The 9630-nt window shown below is 47.5% G+C and overlaps 1 pseudogene; it reads right to left on the bottom strand.

The window, feature by feature from the left end:
* Positions 1-4165: 4165 nt before the first annotated feature.
* LOC112087239 lies at positions 4166-9125 on the bottom strand (annotated as a pseudogene).
* Positions 9126-9630: the final 505 nt, after the last annotated feature.

Below are 9630 nucleotides of genomic sequence, written 5' to 3'. Positions count from 1 at the left end.
CAAAGCTTTGCTCAACAGAATCAGTACCAAAATAACTCCCAAGGTCAACAGGGTTTTCAGCAACCAGCGGTTCAGAATCAAGGGAATAGCTTCACAAATCAAGTCAGCCTACAGCCAAAGGCTACACCTCCTGGTTTTGGCCCACAACCTGTTCAACAAAGTCCTGGTTTCAATGTTGTTCTCCAACAGCTCTTACTAGGACAACAAAAGATGGTATCTGACCTGGAGACACTGGGCGCTGAACTAAAGTCTATTAAAAAGAACAAGGGCATCTGCACTTCTGAACCACAAGTCTCTCTTCCTGCTAAAGCTCTTCAAAACTCAAAAGATTATTGCAATGCCATCTACTCCAATGATTACCATTCAGCTGCTGTGCAAGAGATTGAAGACCTCCTTTATGGTCTAGTTTGTAATGAGAATGCACACACTCAAGTGGATGAGGACACCATTATTGATGATTTCATGGGCTTCTTACATGAACTCAATGAGGACATTGAGAGCAAAAGTGTGGGCGCAGCGGGTTCAGTTCTTTCTGTTCAGCAAGGGAATGATTCAGTGTCTATTGAAACAAAGGAGCTGCCAACTGGTCAAGCAAAGCTAACAGATTGTGCCTCCACCTCTGAATCAACTCAGATGAAGCCCACCTCCCTCCCAAAGCTAGGCAACCCAGGGAAGTTCACCATCTCTTGCACTCTTGGAAACTTTAGAGTTGAGAATGCTTTGTGTGATTCAGGCTCAAGTGTGAGTATAATGTCTAAAGATATGATGGAGAAGCTAAAGGTCAAGTCTATAACGTCCTACCCCTCTTCCATCACCTTTGGTGATTCCTACTCCAAGAAACCATATGGATTTTTAGAAGACTATCCACTTCAAGTTGGTGAATGTGTGATCCCCACTGATTTTGTCATCATGAAGATGAAGAAGACCAAAGAGCTCCCCCTATTGCTTGGAACTGCATTTCTCAACACCACTGGTGCAATGATTGACTTTGATACTCAAAGAGTGGTGCTTACAAAGGTGGATAAGGATGCCTTTTACCCTGTTCAACCACCTTTAGCTGAATTTTGTGGATCAGTTATTCAAGAGATAGAACCCCCTAAGGTACTTGAGATGAAGTATGTAGGAAGTGCTAGGATTTTAGGTGGATCTCAATCTCTCTCAGCTGTGGAAATGGAAACCTCACACCAACTCTGTTTACAAGGATGGGACTGAACAGCCATTGATCAGAGAAGAAGACATCTTGCTCTCATGGTCTCCTACACTTAGTGATCTAAGGATGATTAACACCAAAAGTGATGGCTCAGTATTAAACCTGATCTTTCTTCTCAAGACTTTGATCTCACTCCTTGGGTTGATGATGATGGTTCTCTGAAGTATAAGCTGGATTGCAATGGGAAGCCAGGTCTGTTTTCTGAAGTGAGGGCATGTCTCACAAGGGCCATCTTTGATAAAGACCCAGATGGTATTCAAGAGCTGGTGGACAAAGGTCTCAAGGTGGGATCTCAAGGACAAGGGTCTAATGGTTCCCAAAGGCAGCAAACCAACTCAGCTTTCTTGCTCAGGACCATTGAAGTGCTGAAGAGCATCAGTGCTCAACCTCACCCCAGCTAAAAACAGGTTTTTCAAAGTCAAACTTAGTGACTTTAAACAAAGTGCTCTTGGGAGACACCCCAAGCTTATCCTTGTATATAATCTTTTTATTCTTTTCTCTCATTTCTTTTTATGTTTTAGGATCTTTTGATGGGTCTTGTGAGTTGGTCTCAGGTTCTAGGTGATTTTTGGAGGACATAGCTCTGTGATGAATGGAATGGAGCATGTGAAAGGGCTTAGAGAAGTGTCTAAGGTTTGAAAAGCTTGGAGGGCGCCTGAGTGCTACCTAGATGTGCGGCTTGGTGCAAGAAGAGCCCAGGTCGCAGCCCAACTCGCAATTTACTCCGGCCTGGGCGTGCTACCTGGTGTAAGAAGACCAAGCCGCACAAAACCATGAAGAGGCCCGAAGTGTTTAAGTCCTAAATACTGCGGCTTGAGAGTGCGGGTCAGAAGAGAGGAAGCTAGGCCGCACGTCCATTCGCAAATTACTCCGGGTTGGGCGTGCTGGCTGGGAGCAAGGAAACCAGGCCGCACCAAAAAGAAAAGTGGTCGAGCTGTTTAAGTCCAAAAACCTGCGACCTGGTGCTGCTACCTGAAACCCAAGGAAGCTGACCCGCATAAAGACTCGCAAATTACTCCGAGTTAGGCGTGCTACCTGGGAAGCATGGAGGCTAGGCCGCAGCATGGGAAGAAAGGCCGAGGTATCTATGTCCCAAAGTCTGCAAGTTGGTCCAAGACAAGTCCATGCCGCACAAGGGAGTTCAGGCCAAGCCAAATCCATCTCCAGTGGTGTCTGGCCTCATCTGGTGCAGATACTCACTCCCTTTTTGCACAAGAACCACACCAGGTATCACTCCAAACACTTGTAAATGAGCATTTAGCATTTTTGTTTATCTTTTGCATTTCATGTTTGATTTTTCCTCTTTCTCATGCTTTTATAACACAAGGGACTGTGTTATCTAAGTGTGGGGGAGGGGTTTTGTGTTTACTAATCATCTTTATTCTGCTCTTATTTTCCTTTTCACTTTGAGTCTCATTTTGCATTCATCTAAGTGCATATAAAAACAAAAAAATGGAAAAATCTGAAAAATTTTCACAAAAAATGCTCATGTAGTTGCATTCACATTTTAGGTTGAGTCTAGTTTGCATTTTCATATAGGTTGTGAAATACCCCATCCCGAACTCTAAGCCCGTGGAGGTTGTTCCCGGTCGGACCGCTACACGGCTCCGACCCCACCAGTCCAATTTTAGGGTCAAGTACTTTGTTTAAGTTATATTCGATATGTGTATTCTGAGATTCACTAAGTTAGAGTCAATATATATTATTAGAAGACAGAAACGGATATTTATTGATAACTAAAAGGATTCATTACAACTTATGAGTCTGCATATAAGCTATTATAAGAGTACATGATCCTATCTATCCGTTTCAATACACCACTCATCCGCTTGGCTAAACGGTCTGCGGGCCTATCCTCTTTCCTTTCTGCGTTCATCGTTTCCTGTAAACCAACATCATAAGTACTCGCTATTTTGGCTAAGTATTATTTATGCACATGTATGCATGTCATGCCTATGATTCCCGACCCCGAATTTGACCCACGGTAAACTATTCTAATCCGGATCATGGATCAGCCTTGGATAGGCCGAGTCTTGGCGAGATCCATTCGGATTCCCAAGCCGCTCCACCGTCGCGCCAATTGGATCCGGCCTATATCTGTATGACCAATCGCGCATCATCGCCGGCCCAATCTCAATTCCATGGCCGGCGACTTTTATTATAAATCCAACCGAGGTTCGCGATCGGACCGGCCTAGCCCATACTTTGGCCGATCGTCAGCACGTTCGGTGGATTCTTATCGCTTCGGCCGCGACTTACCGTTCGATCGGCCTAGCCCATACTTGGGTCGATCGTTCGGTTCGTCCGGCGGTGCGATAGATTAACCATACGCCCCTACTCAATAGAACGCACCTTAGAATCCCGCGGTCGATTACTCTGGCCGCGTTCCTTTCCCTCTTCTTTCTTCCGCGACCCGCACCAGCCGCTCCGGTCGATTTCCTCACCGCCGGTCAAGTTATTTCCCTCTCTCGGATTGCCTTTGTCTCACGATTTGGTGAAAATTTGGGCAGAGTTTCTCTCCCTCTCTGTGCGTACCCGAAAATGTGACCCAAGGGGTCTATTTATAGACTTTTCCTTGCGGTAACCACTTTGGGCGAACAAGTGCGAGTTTTGGCCGTACAGGTGCATTGATTGGGCGCATAGACTTTGCAACCTTTCGGCCATAACCGCCCATAACCACCCCAGTCCAGCTAGTTCACTGGCCACCCAGCTAGACCAACTGTCTTACTCTTAATCCAGCTGAGCTGAGCTTCCCGGCAGCTGGTCCAGCTAGCTTAGCTCACCTTTCCAACTCTTTTTAGCTCGGCCCTCCTTACTGAGCTATCTTTCTTTTCTTTTTCCTAGCTAAGTCCCACATTAACTAGACTTAACCCTCATTCCGGACCATGGCTTGTGTGTTCCTTAGACTCTCGGTCATTATTCCCCATCTCACGGCCATGGTCCGTCCCAGCGACCCTATTGCGGATCGGGGACGTTACAAGTCTCCCCCCCTTGAAAGGGATTCGTCCTCGAATCCGGGCTAAGGGGTAGAACCTTGTTCCATTCCTCGAACCACTCGGGATAATCAGCCCTCATCCGATACTCTGTTTCCCAAGTTTCTTCTTCCACACCGTTACTTTCCCAAACGACTTTGACCATCGGAATCATCTTTTTCCTTGTTGCTTTTTCCATCTTATCGATGATCCGGACTGGTCTTGTTTCCACAGTCAGATTCCCTTTAAGGTCTGAAGGTATCTCGGTCAGGACTTTATCTTGATCTGTTAAGCACTTCCTTAGTTGGGATACATGGAAACATTGTGAAATGCTTCCATCGCCGGTGGTAAATCCAACTTGTATGCGACTGCCCCAACCCTTTCCATAATTCGGAATGGTCCTATGTACCTTGGATCAAGCTTTCCCCTCTTGGAAGTCCGTGCCCTTCCTTTGAACATGATCATCTTCAGATAGACCAGATCGCCCACCGCGAACTCAAGGTCTTTCCGACGCTTGTCCGCATAGCTTTTCTGTCTGTCTTGGGCTTCCTTCATTTTTATCTTTAGGAACTTGATTCTTTCCGTGGTTTCCTCCACAATAGCCGGTCCAATTGCACTCCGTTCTCCTACTTGGGTCCAACAAAGTGGAGTTCGGCACGGCCGTCCATATAAGGCTTCATACGGCGACATCCCAATGCTGGCTTGGAAACTGTTGTTGTAGGCGAATTCGGCTAAGGGTAAATACTTCTCCCATGACCCGCCCCAATCCAGAACACAAGCCCGTAACATGTCTTCAAGGATTTGTATGGTCCGTTCTGACTGTCCGTCTGTCTGTGGATGGTAAGCCGTACTCATGTTCACTCTTGTCCCTAAGGCCTATTGAAAAGCCCTCCAGAAGAAAGATGTGAACCGCGAATCCCGGTCTGAGACTATGCTTGCCGGAACACCATGCAACCGCACTATCTCATCCAGATACCTGACCACAATCTGCTCAACACCATCCGTCTTTTTAATTGCAATGAAGTGAGCGGACTTAGTTAATCGATCCACCACAACCCAAACCGCATCACGTCCGGTCCTTGTTCGGGGAAAACCAGTCACGAAATCCATCGTTACATAGTCCCATTTCCACTCCAGAATTGGTAAACTCTGTAGCAACCCACTCGGGACTTGATGTTCCGCCTTTACCAGTTGACAAGTAGGACATCTTTCCACCCACTCAGCCACATCCCTTTTCATCCCGACCCATGATAATACCGTTTCTGATCCTGGTACATCTTGTTAAGTTCAGGATGAATCGAGAACTAAGGATTTCTTCCTTTCACTTCTTCACCTCTGGAACACATACCCGGCCATTAACCACAATGGTGCCATTGTTTGAGGTTTGGTACTCCGTCTTCCCGTTCTGCACTGCCTTACACAAGACCTCATCTTTTCCTTGTGCAATCCGAATCCGAGTAAGCAGGTCAGCTTGATCTGCCGCCCCTAAACCCAACGGTTCCGGTTCGGTGGACAAGGCATTAAGGCGCAATGTCCCAATCATGTTCACTAGCATCTCCGCTTCTTTTCCCGCAGCCACTTTGGACCGTCTTCTGCTTAGAGCATCCGCGACTAAGTTAGCTTTACCAGGATGGTAAGCTATATCCAAGTCGTAATCCGCCACAAGTTCCATCCACCGCCTTTGCCTTAGGTTTAATTCAGGCTGCGTGAAGATGTACTTCAGACTCTTATGGTCGGTGTAGATTTGCACTTTGGCTCCATAGAGGTACGATCGCCATATCTTAAGTGCGAAGACTACTGCCGCCATTTCCAAGTCATGGGTTGGATAATTCCCTTCATGTTTCCGTAACTGCCTTCACGCATAGGCGATCACCTTGCCTTTTTGCATAAGGACACATCCCAGCCCGTTTATAGATGCATCCGTGTACACCACATACGGCTCGTCTGTTTCCGGTAAGGCTAGTACCGGTGCGCTTGTTAATTTCTCCTTCAGCCCGGCGAAACTCTTTTCACACTCCTCTGTCCACGTGAATTTCACATCCTTCCCAGTCAACCACGTCAATGACTTGGCCAAACTCGAGAATCCATTCACAAACTTCCTGTAATATCCCGCCAAGCCGAGGAAACTCCTTATTTCCGAGGCGTTCCTGGGTCTTGGCCATTCTTCAATGGCTTTGATCTTCTCCGGATCCACCGATACACCTTGGTCCGAGACAATATTGCCTAGGAACCCAATACTCCTTTGCCAAAAGCTACATTTGCTCAATTTCGCATATAACTTTTGGTCCCTTAGTCGCTGCAACACCGCCCTCAAATGACCTTGATGCGTTTCCCGGTCCTTTGAATAAACAAGAATGTCATCGATGAAAATGATGACAAACTCGTCCAGACAATCACGGAAAATCCCATTCATCATCTTCATGAAGGCTGCTGGTGCGTTGGTCAATCCGAATGGCATAACCACAAATTCAAAGTGGCCATACCTAGTCCGGAAAGCCGTCTTCCGCACATCCGTAGGCTCTATGGGAATCTGATGATAACCCGAAGCCAAATCCACCTTTGAGAACACCGTCGCCCCTTTCAACTGATCCAGCAACTCGTCTATCCGAGGCAATGGGTACTTGTTCTTAACAGTTACTCGGTTAAGCCCTCGGTAGTCGATGCACAGCCTAAAGCTTCCATCTTTCTTCTTAACAAATAGAACCGGCGCTCCCCATGGTGAACTACTTGGCCTGATGAATCCCTTTTCCAATAGCTCTTCCAACTGTTTCTTAAGCTCGGCCATCTCTGCAGGAGCCATCCGGTAAGGCGCCTTCGAGAGTGGGGTCGTTCCCGGTTCGAGTTCTATTGTAAATGGATCGGACTGGTCAGGTGGTAAACCTGTTAAGGCCTGGAACACATCGGCGAACTCGTTGACTACCGGAATTTTTGTGATCTCGGCATCCTTGCCCACTTCGGCCGACGTGATTGTGGCCAAGTAAGCTTCACAACCCTTCTCTAGCATCCTTTTGGCTTGGATTGCTGAGACAATCAAACTCCCTGAAGTTGGACGAATTCCTTGAAACTCCAACTTTCCAGCATCCCGCTCGAACCACACCCGTCCCCGGTAACAGTCTAGCGTTGCTTTATGTTTTCCCAGCCAGTCCATTCCCAATATCACTTCGTGATGCTTGAGTCGGACTATGACTAGGTCCGCCGGTAGGTTCACACCCCCGATCATTACCGAGATGTCATGGACTGTTCCCTGCGAGAACATGACCTGACCACCTGCAGCATTAACTATCCCATAGTCTTTCCCAGGTTCTTTACATAACCTGCCTTTTCCTATCCTTTCCGGGCTCACAAAACTATGTGTAGCTCCGGTATCAAATAAGACGTGTGTTGACACACCGCTTATCTCTAGGGCCCCTACACATTTTTCCTAAATGCTAAGTTCCCTATCTTTTCTACCCCGATGCAATGCCATGCTCGAAATTTAAATTATTGAATAGGCTAGGAAACTTACCAGTGATCTCACTGTAACTTCCGGCCTCATCAATTTCCTTGGACAACTCGTACACCCGGGGTGCCACAGCCTGTCTCTTAGCTTGCTGTGTGTCCCCGCTACGGTTTCCTCTTTGTTCCATCTGTATCTCAGCTTGCAGCTTAGGACATTCCTTCTTGAAATGTCCGGCCTTTCTGCAATAGAAACAGGATCTTTCCTCATTTTTAACCCTGAGCTGCCCTTGCTCAATCCGCGGACAGCTTTGAACCGTGTGGTCCTTGCTTCCGCACTTGGCACATGCTCCAACCGTTTTCCAGCATGTACCTCCGTGCTTCTTTCCGCAAGTCGCACATTCCCTTTGTTTAGCCGAGGCTTGACCGCCTTCACCGACCTGATCCCATTTCCGTTTCCTGTTATCCACGATCTTACTCGCCAGGTTGGGACGTGTCGGGGCTCTTTCCTTATTTTCCTCTTCAATGCTAGACTCAACAGCCGCAGCCCGTTCCACTAATTCCGCAACCGATCTGAAGGTGCGTGAGGAGCAATGGGTTCGGAGTTCTCCTCTTAAGCCGCGGAGGAACCGCCGGATCTGTGTATCCTCCTTCACCAATTCCCCTCCAACACACCGTCGCAGACGGTTGAATTCCACCTCGTACTCCCGGACAGTCCGGTTTCCTTGTGTTAATTCCAGGAATTGCTGTTCGAGTCTATCCCAAGCTTCCGAAGGAAAGTACTTTTGGTTGAACTCCTCCTCGAACTCGGCAAAAGTATCAATTCCTCCCGAGCGTTTTTCCACTGATACCCACCAATTGTGTGCATCTCCTTCAAGAAAATGGACCGCAATGTCCTTCTTGTAATCTTCCGGGCATCTTGTGGATCGAAAATTTTGGACTAGGCGGTTTCTCCACTCATCCGCCTCAATCGGGTCAGAACTACCCTGGAATTGCTTAGTTCCAAGCCTGGCCACGTGATCCAACACGACCAAATAGTCCACCTTCTTTGTCGGCTTAGTCGGTGATGAGTCGAGTTCCACCACCTCCGCAGCCCTGCCTTCCTTCTCTGCTACGATCGGAATGGCCGTACGGATCCTTGTGGATTGCCCATCGGATAGGTTTCTCGCTGGTGCTGCAGCCTGACTCAGGACCGTCAGTTGCGTCATTATAGCCTGGAGAGTTTGCCACATCTCCGCAGGCGTTGGTACTGTGGTCTGGTTTCCCGTCCCAGCCGCCGCATCTTCCTTATTCCCAGCACCTTTATCCGATGTCTCGGCAAAGTCCTCACGATCCATCGCCTCCTGACCATCCTGGTCAACCATCGGTCTTTTCCCGTTGCTCTTCTCTCTTTCCCCAGCCTCAGGTCCGGTGGGGTTGAGAGCAGGCTGATCCTCCACATTGGCCTGACTTGGTTCGGCCGTCTCCTTATTCTTTTTACTTTTTCCCGTCTTGTTGCTTTTACCCATCTGCAGAAATCGTTTAGTTAGTGCATCCTAACTATAACCGAGATTCCTAGACGAGCCTAAGCAACAACCTAGCGCAAGACCTTTTAGCCGATGAGTGGTGTACCCCAAAACCCAACAAATCCGTCCTAGGAGCAAGCATGCTCTGATACCAACTTGAAACACCCCATCCCGAACTCTAAGCCCGTGGAGGTTGTTCCCGGTCGGACAGCTACACGGCTCCGACCCCACCAGTCCAATTTTAGGGTCAAGTACTTTGTTTAAGTCATATTCGATATGTGTATTCTGAGATTCACTAAGTTAGAGTCAATATATATTATTAGAAGACAGAAACGGATATTTATTGATAACTAAAAGGATTCATTACAACTTATGAGTCTGCATATAAGCTATTATAAGAGTACATGATCCTATCTATCCGTTTCAATACACCACTCATCCGCTTGGCTAAACGGTATGCGCGCCTATCCTCTTTCCTTTCCGCGTTCATCGTTTCCTTTAAACCAAT

This window comes from Eutrema salsugineum, unplaced genomic scaffold, assembly GCF_000478725.1.
Source record: "Eutrema salsugineum unplaced genomic scaffold, Eutsalg1_0 scaffold_18, whole genome shotgun sequence".
Classification (NCBI taxonomy): Eukaryota; Viridiplantae; Streptophyta; class Magnoliopsida; order Brassicales; family Brassicaceae; genus Eutrema; species Eutrema salsugineum.
The sequence above is the reverse complement of the archived record's forward strand: the minus strand, read 5'-3'. Positions and strand labels throughout refer to the sequence as shown.